Source organism: Tiliqua scincoides, chromosome 3 (genome assembly GCF_035046505.1).
Source record: "Tiliqua scincoides isolate rTilSci1 chromosome 3, rTilSci1.hap2, whole genome shotgun sequence".
NCBI classification, from domain to species: Eukaryota; Metazoa; Chordata; class Lepidosauria; order Squamata; family Scincidae; genus Tiliqua; species Tiliqua scincoides.
Window position 1 is genome coordinate 30628207 of NC_089823.1, and position 8893 is coordinate 30637099.

Below are 8893 nucleotides of genomic sequence, written 5' to 3' on the forward strand. Positions count from 1 at the left end.
TTTACAAATGAATCAATCACATTATAGGGCTTTTCCCCAGGGCCCCAAGCAACCTGACTCTGCACTTATTTTATTTTATTTTAAAACAACTGCACTTCTTGTGGAAAGTCACTAGTACAGGACTACATGGTCTAGCACAGCAATTTTCAGTATTTTCTTCTTATGGCACACAGACTTCTATGGTCTTCTCTATGGTCTTTGCCTCTTGTGATGTCACTTCCAGCTTCTGGAGACCCCAGTTCTATGACTCTGTTTCTAGGGCAACTATAGTAACAAATTGTCTGTCTCTCTGCCAGCAGAGGAAGAGACCCAGACAATTTGTTATTGACAATTGCCCTAGAAACAGCCGCAACACCCAAAATTGTTTTTCAGTGATTTTCAGCTGCTGTGCTCCCAACTCCATGACACACTTGCAGACCTTTCACAGCACACTGGCTGAAAATCACTGGTCTAGCTGCTTCACATGTTGCTATCAGCCGAGACTGCTTTAGTTCAGAGCAAGGTTTGAGAACTTGTTTGACCTTGCTGAAGCTAAGCAGATCTGGATCTTACCAATGCCTGGATGGGACCCATTCTGAAAACCTCATGTAGGCTGATTCGACTTGAACTAGTTCTGATTTTTAAAGTCCTATACAGCCTGGGTCTAGGGTATTTGGGGGCCTGTCTCCTCGGATATCCAGGTATCCTAATTCCATTTCTGACCATTTGGTCTACATGACTATACATAATGATTGTTATACAGTTCTTTTAACCAATACATTTATTAATTAATCATTTTATAGTCACAGTGACTAATTTTGAAAAAAGCCCCCTCTTAATTGAGTACACAGGAGAATTCCAGGCATCAAGTCTCTAACTATTTAAATCAACAGCATTTCTGTCCTCTAAATTAGGTTTAACTGGGCTCTGGACTGTTAAATATAATTGTCCTATATATGATAATGTTTCTGGAAGGGTTGGAGGGAGGTTAATTGTGGTAAAATACTTCCCTCCACCGACTGCCTACCACCAGCTGACATGGATCTTTAGGAGACAACAATGAAAAGGATTGCAGAGTGCAGCGGCATTGAGCCATTTATTATTTTAAATAGAAAATTGAAATTGCCTACTATGGTTTTGTTTCAGGGCAGAAGATTCTGCTGCGAGGAAGATTTTCTTCCCATAGAGCTATCTAAACATCACTGTCAGAGTCTCTGCATCTCTGCAGGGAGAGGCTCCTTCCCCCTTCAGCTCCCCCTCTTCCTGTTTGCATTGTCTCTAGGGATTCATCAGATAGACACAATGGATTTACTTACAACAGCTTGAAATAATTTCCAGGGCTTTAAACCTCAGAGGGAGTCCAATTCCAAGCAGAGAAAGCTCAATAAGTAAGGTTAGACCCCTGAGGACAGGGTATCAGATGAAAAGGTCATCCTCAGCAGGGGAATCCTCAAGCCCCCTGGGGTTGTGCTGTTGGCATTCATAAATATATTATCATATTAATTTTTGCTTCTTTATTCTGCTATTGTCTGAATCTTAGCCAATGCTTAGGAATCTTAGCCAATGCTCAGTGGTCATCCAATGCTCCAATACTGCAATGTGTCATAAGAGACTCCAGAAATAATAATGGAAAGAAATGGGAAATCTTGGAAACTGGCATGCTGGGGGCATGCTATCATCCTCTGGACCAAAAACCTGTAGGGGATCTTGACATGCAGAAACAAATCGGGGGTGGGGTGTCAAGGAGAGATAAGGTTGTAATCATGGGGGACTTCAATTATCCTCATGTGACTGGGTCTGTTTGTGCTCTGGTCATGAAAAAGAGATGAGACTTCTTGACATGCTAAATCTGTGGTTTTCAAACTCTTCGGGAGATTGGAAACCACAGTAAGTCCTTGCAGGGGCAGGCAGGGAGGCAGCTGGGGTGGGGGGAAGGCAGTGACACGATTCGCAAGATTGCGTTGCTCAGGGGACTGCAGGGACTGGGATGCACTCACAGTCCCTGCAGCAGCCTTCCCGGGGTGTGGGGAGCCTTGCGCGAGCATCTGCAGGCTCCCCAGGCTTCTAAAAGTGAAAGTGGAGCATTTAAAACTTCCTTGTTACCTTTAAAAGGGGATTGGACCAATTTCTGGAGGAAAAGGTCATCACAGGTTACAAGTCAAGATGGGTATGTGTAACCTCCTGATTTTAGAAGCAGGCTAACTCAGAATGCCAAATGCAAGGGAGTGGCACCAGGATGCAGGTCTCATGTTGTCTTGTGTGCTCCCTGAGGCATCTGGTGGGCCACTGTAAGATACAGGAAGCTGAACTAGATGGGCCTATGGCCTGATGCAGCGGGGCAGTTCTTATGTTCTTGTAAGAATACTTGGAGTTACAGACTCTAGGCAGACAAACAAAACTGTGACAAGGACATGGCTCCTGCAGTACCAAAATAAGCATGGTTTCAGAAGGAGAGTGTCAGTCATGGCTTTCCTGTGGAAATTCACGGATCTGGTGTATGCGGCATGTCATGTCAATTTAGGACTGACCAGCCAACAAAAAGAATGTGTTCTGATGACTCTAAGTTGACCAAAGGAACACTGCAAGCTCATTGTCTTACAAAGCTTGGTTGGGTTGCCAGGGAAGACATTGGCCTGGGCGGGTGCCTAAAGCTATTCGTGCATGTTGATACCTCTGTAGCATTACGAATCAGGTCTTCCATTCTCTTCTGACAAAGAGTTATCTGGCAATGGCAGGGGTAACTGAGAGGCTTGAATCCACAAGATGCAGACAAACAGCATTGTTTGTTTTCATGACAACAGGAAAAAAAATCAGTAAACAAATATGAAGAGTGCTTGCATCTCTATTTCCAAGACATCTAGATCACAAATACCACTGGTGCAAGTCCACCATTGATCCATGTCGGCAGATCAGGCCCAGGTAGGGGGATTTGATATGGTGTATCCATGCATACCATCCATACCAGCACAGTTGATCCTGCCCCTCCCAAGCCTGATCAACTCATCCCCCGCTCCATCACTATCCTGACCCATTTCCGCCCCTCCTGTCCCTGAGGCAGTCTTATTGGTTCTGGCAATCATCCTTCTCCCTGCTGGTGTGCATGGGAAAGTTCTGGCCTTTGCACCATTGAAAAGCACTTTACCACACTTGTGCAACAGCGCAAATGCCTGGTGCGCCGGCAGAATGCATGTTCCACTGGTGCACCTCTTAGTTAAGATTGGGGTCTTAATCTGAAACTGGTCCTAAAACCCCATACAGAGAGATCTTAGATGCACAATCATTTGATGAAAAATTGTTCTCAAGTTTCATTCAGTGCCTAGGTGCCCTTTATCCTTCACAAGCGTTTTGAAAATAGCCACACCAACCATTAACCTGCTGCATGACACTTACTCGTATTAACAGTGGACTCAAATCAAAGAAAAGATCCCACTCTCCTTTAGAGTGCACCTTTCCAGCTTCTTTTAATACATCAGCCATTTCTTTAGTTCGCAGGCATTCAGAGTTATAGAGCTACTGCAAGCCATGTTTATTATTTGGTTGTCTAGATGAGCCTGCAGCAGCCCACCTAGTTGTGTTACTGCCCATCCATTCAGCTGCCATCAGCTGGAGATATGGACCTATCATAGGGACCCAGTAGACATCAGAAAAGGCTATAAGGTCAAGTAGCAGATCTTGATCAAGGAAAATTCTGTGGTGCCTTACAGTTTGAGTGCTCTTGAATTAGATTCTCTCCACCTGAATGATTCCATGTCTTCCAGGAAGCTTTACTATTTTCTTCCACTTGATAAGCATTTTGTTACGTGGAGCTGAGCAGCAAATGCTGCCTCCCTCTTCCTTCCCTTTAATCTTTTTTCCCCCATATAAAATCAAACCCAGGAACAGAGAAAAAAAACAGCATGGTGTTATTTCAGCTTTCTTCCTATGTAGGTCATCCGTAGGGGAAGGTACGGAACCTCTGCAGTGGACATACTGCTGACAAGAACTGACCCACAGTCTCCTGCCTGAAACAACTCACTTCAACCTGCTCCTGATGGGGTTGGTCCTGGCCACAAGGTAAGGGGTTCATTTTTGAATTGCTGTAATAATTTGTTATGTGCTATTGCAGTGCTTCTGAAATGTTTTAGCACCAGGACCCACTTTTAAAAATGACAGTCTATAATTACCCACTAGCCCCCCCCCAAAAAAAAGAGTTCTAGAAAGAAATATTTCATGTTTTAAAAATATTAATAAATTATTTATTAATAATAATTGGGGTCCTGTGCTCCCAAGGTTGTTAGAGACCTTACATACAGTATGCATGTGTAGACATTTGCTAGACTCCCCCAAGAAATGGAGATTAAGGACTGTTTCCCCCTAACATTTACAATCATTCCAGGGTATCCAGAAGGCTGAACTGGAGAGCAAGATGTGCAGTTAGAGACTTCCAGGCCATATAAAAGGCTGGAACTGGGTTCACTATGGCACACTAATTAGCTAACAATTTTCTTCTTTGAACAGGGCAAGGGTGCTTGCAAACACTTTTTTTAATGTTTCAAAAACATTTGGCAAGTGACCCAAACTCGACTCGCAACTCACTGGTGGGTTCTGACCCACAATTTGAGAAACACTGTACTATTGCTTCAAGTTTTTGCTCTAAGGGTAACAGTTGCAAAAGAGGTGAAGTATAAAATAAATGAATGAATGAATGAATGAATGAATGAATGAAGTATCCCAGTCATTGCCTAGAAAGGAAACAGCCTGGGAGCCCCATGTAAATTTTTCTGGGCTTCTCTATGGAAGAATGAAAAACATGGCTAATCACAAATACAGCATGAATTCATAATCACATCCCTTATCTTTCCGTCCTATACTGCTGCATTACTGTCAGATCCACCCTCTCACTAATCCTGCCATGATCTCCATTGCTCTTGCAGTTGCAAATCTTCACTGAATAAAGTCTTCAAAAAACAAACTACCAAGCACTGACATAGGACTTTTTATAGTACTCCACATACATTATCCACACCCCCTGTAGTACTCCAACAAGCTCCTCTCCTGTTCTTGCTCTATCCATCATCAATGCACATAACAGTGTTTTCTAGCTACTGAATATTTCCACTCTGTTGGGCTTTTGCAGAAGGAACTTAACCACATCACTTCATCATATTTATAACCCACCCTTCCTCTGAGATGCTCAGGGCTATTGCACATTGAACATTCAAGGGGCTATTGCTTTGTGACAAAATCTCAAGATTTACCACATGGTGGCGGTGCAGGACATGACATTCTGCTACTTTTAGTGCATCTAATGTCTATTCCAGTTTTGTGACTACTGCCATGAATTGCATGTCTAGCTTTGGTTGCATTCATTCATTCATTCAACATTCAGGAGCCAGTTTCTCCAAAGAGCGGCCAACGTTCAAAGTTTAGACAGAGAATCCTAAACTCTCCTTTACATGGAAGTATCAGAATGTTTTGATTTGTCCCCTTTTCCCAAATATTATGAAACATATTTATAATCTACTACTTTGCCCAACTTCCATTTCTCCATTTTTTACCCTTTTTTGCCCTCATGTGTCTATCTAAATTCATTCCTGTCCATTTCCCATACATGTACATACTTACTTTTGGTTACATCGTTTCCTTCCAATAAAAAGTCTTCCAACTCTTTCTATCCCTATTTCTTTGTTCATCTTTGCTCATATTCTATTTTGCTATCTTCATTTCTGTCTATTAAGAGTGTAGGTGTTTATTATTGTAAGAAGAGGCAAGAAGGTATTTATGGACCTCACATGGCCCTCAGAATCCTTTTGTGTGTTTCACAAGCTACAACAGAAGGAAGATGAATTCACTGATGTCTGCCTCAACCATGTTGAAGGAGGGCACTTAAATAGTCCTCTGACAACTAGTGTATACAGTTGGGTTGAATCAACATGCTTCCTTTAGTCAGAAGTCCAATAGGCCTCTCCCCCTCTGCAGCAATGAATGAGCAGTCTGGGCCAGTCAAAGTTCTCCAGTCTGGATGAGCTGTTGCATGAGATACATACGGCCTTCTGTGTGATGATAGGGACTCAGAGCCATAGTCTTCCTTGTTAGGTTCCCTTCAGAAGGGAACTGTGGTTGACAAATCAAGCATGGCCCTTGTTGCCAAGAGGTTGCTCACCTTTGCTCTGCTGTCTTTCCTCTCCTGTTTTTTTTTTCCTTCTTTACACCCAAACATATTTCTAAATGCCCTTATTTACCAGCATTTACTGTTTACAAAATCACAGTTATTGTCAAACAGTTTGCCGCAAGAACCTGCTTACAGATGGGCTCATACATGCTTCGACCTTATTTTATTCCATGAATATCTAATTCTGCCTAAGGAGAAAGACCTTACTAAAAGCTCACTAAAAGCTCTCACATCTAAGAGGCCTCACTTAGAATACAAACCTACATCCACATATGGGGTGTGTTGTCTAGCAGTCAGAATCTAATGAAACTTTGGCTACCCTTGATTAGAATGAAACATTAATAATGAAAATCTCACAGCCATTTATAAGGGAAGGTTTAAAGCAATTACTCTAATTTTAAAGGAGATGAAATTACAGCTCAGGGAGGGGAAAGGGACATACGATATATCACTACTGCCAAAATCACAGAATAAATAATCGCTAACTGAGAGCAGAAGACAAACTCATATGTCCTTGTGTGAATGCTTTCTGTTATTGCTAGTGATACTAACATATATATTCAGTGAGTGACATGTATCTTGTGGGCAGATCATGCCCCAAATGCCACAGCTTGGTTCATTTTTCATCTCTGGCTGTCACTCACTCTATTGCTATGGACAATTTCCCTCAGAGAATGCCATGACTAAATCATTCCTATTTACACAAGGGAATGACTACACACTCTAAAATGCATGTAAGAGCCTATGTTTATAAGATAGATAGACAGATAGACAGATAGATGAGGAGGAGTACATAAGATGTACATAAGATGGGTCAAAGGCCCATTTAGTCCAGCTTTCTGTATCTCACAGTAGCCCACCAGGTGCATCAGAGAGCACACAGGGAGTAGTAGTAGTAGCAGTAGTAGTAGTAGTTGTTGTGGTTGTGTCATACAGTAGCAATACATATAGCGTTTCCTTCACACTTTGCTTCTGCTCTGTCCCCCTATATATATATATATATTTTTTCCAATCCAGGATATGGAAGGAGAAGGGACAGTGGAGTGGAGGCAAGTGAGCAGATAGAATGGTCCTCCTTCTCAAACGTGAGGAAACTATCTCAGTTGTTCTCATGGATGGGCCGACCCTGTACTAAGGGCCAATTCAGATTACCTTTGCACCAAATTAACAAAGCAACTCATTCTACAAAAGTACAACTGCTTGGAAAGCTGGCCACACAGCAACTCACATTTTACGACATCACAACAACTGGTTGGAAATTGGGGGTAATGAAGATATTGTACAATGTACCTTGCCACAGTTTCAAATTATACTGAATGTTAGCTCTCCATTGTGGTTGCAGTTGCTGCACAATGGTTTTTGTAATTAGGGCAAGAGCAGTAAATGGTTCTCTGGAGCTATCTTGAGTTTTGTCTCACCAAGAGGGCTTTCAAAACATATAGTTCCCAACAAAGCCACTCAGGCTTTACCTGTCAATCAAGGAAGAAATAAATACAGTCATATCTATCCAGACTGTAAAATGGTATATCTATGTGAAGTTCATCTTCCTCGCTGTTTCCTGGTATAGAGGAGCTTGAGTGCACAGTGAGAAAATAATGTCTATTCAGGATGAGTCCAGTTTCGATTTCTGAGGTAAATTAGACAGGTTTGCAAAATTCACCTCAGGAGTCAGGATCTGCAAAATTACTCCCTGAGCTGAGTGTTTCAGCTAGTTAGCCCCTCTGTCAAGTGATTATACCATTATTGATCTCCCAGAGTGTTGTGAGGATTAAAGAGTATTTTCAATGTACTTTGGCTTATATGCTTGTTTATACAAGAGGTCAGAGCAGGTTATCCCAATGCCCCTCTCCCCCAAGGACCTGGTCACATAGCTAAGATGAAGTCTTGATGTTTTCTCCTTAAGCACAGTCAGCAATATGTGGTTTCATTCACTAAAACCCTTTGAGCTCCTTACAAAGGTGAGCTTGGCAAAAAAAGTCTTGCTGACCACGCAGCTTGTCACTTCTGGATGGGACTAGGGATCCGAAAGAAACAGACACACTGCCTGAGAAAGTCCTCTACAACCCCACATCTTATCCAGAACTGTGGGGGAAACCTTTTCTTTCTCTTCCCAAAGACAGAGCAACTAGAGAAAGGCTGTTTACTTCAAAACTTTAAAATATTTTAGTCAAGGCATTTTCAATATCCAAATTATTAATATTTCTATTCTAATAGGATCAATATCACAACATAAATCTTTATATGACTAGATTTCCAACAGCTTAGCTTCAAATAAGGAAACTGAGAAAAATGAAATAGGGAATGGTTAAGGTAGTCTAGATGATAGAGAGAGAGAGAGAGAGAGAGAGAGAGAGAGAGAGAGAGAGAGTAATAGAATAGATCATATATTCCTGTTTTGTCAGACCTTAATGATCCGCCTTAACTGGGCCTATTTTATTTTGCACCAAACCAAATTGGTAAAAAAAAAAATTAATCAGGAAAAAGCATTAAATTGCTCATTTTTCAATAGCACTTTAATAGTCAAAATTTCATAGTATATCCTGTCACTCCATATAATTGGTTTATGGGCCATGATTGGCTTAGGTTTCATTTAGAAGGCTCTGAACGTAAAGGAGGATTTATCTTATCTCTAGATGCAACCAATTTCCACATCTCTGTCACTCTAACAAGTACTGGTAAATTCTCTTTAGGACAACAACATGACCAGAATTTTATGTGAGATACAATGGAAGGGCAAATACTAATCCCCCCCCCCCAATCTGT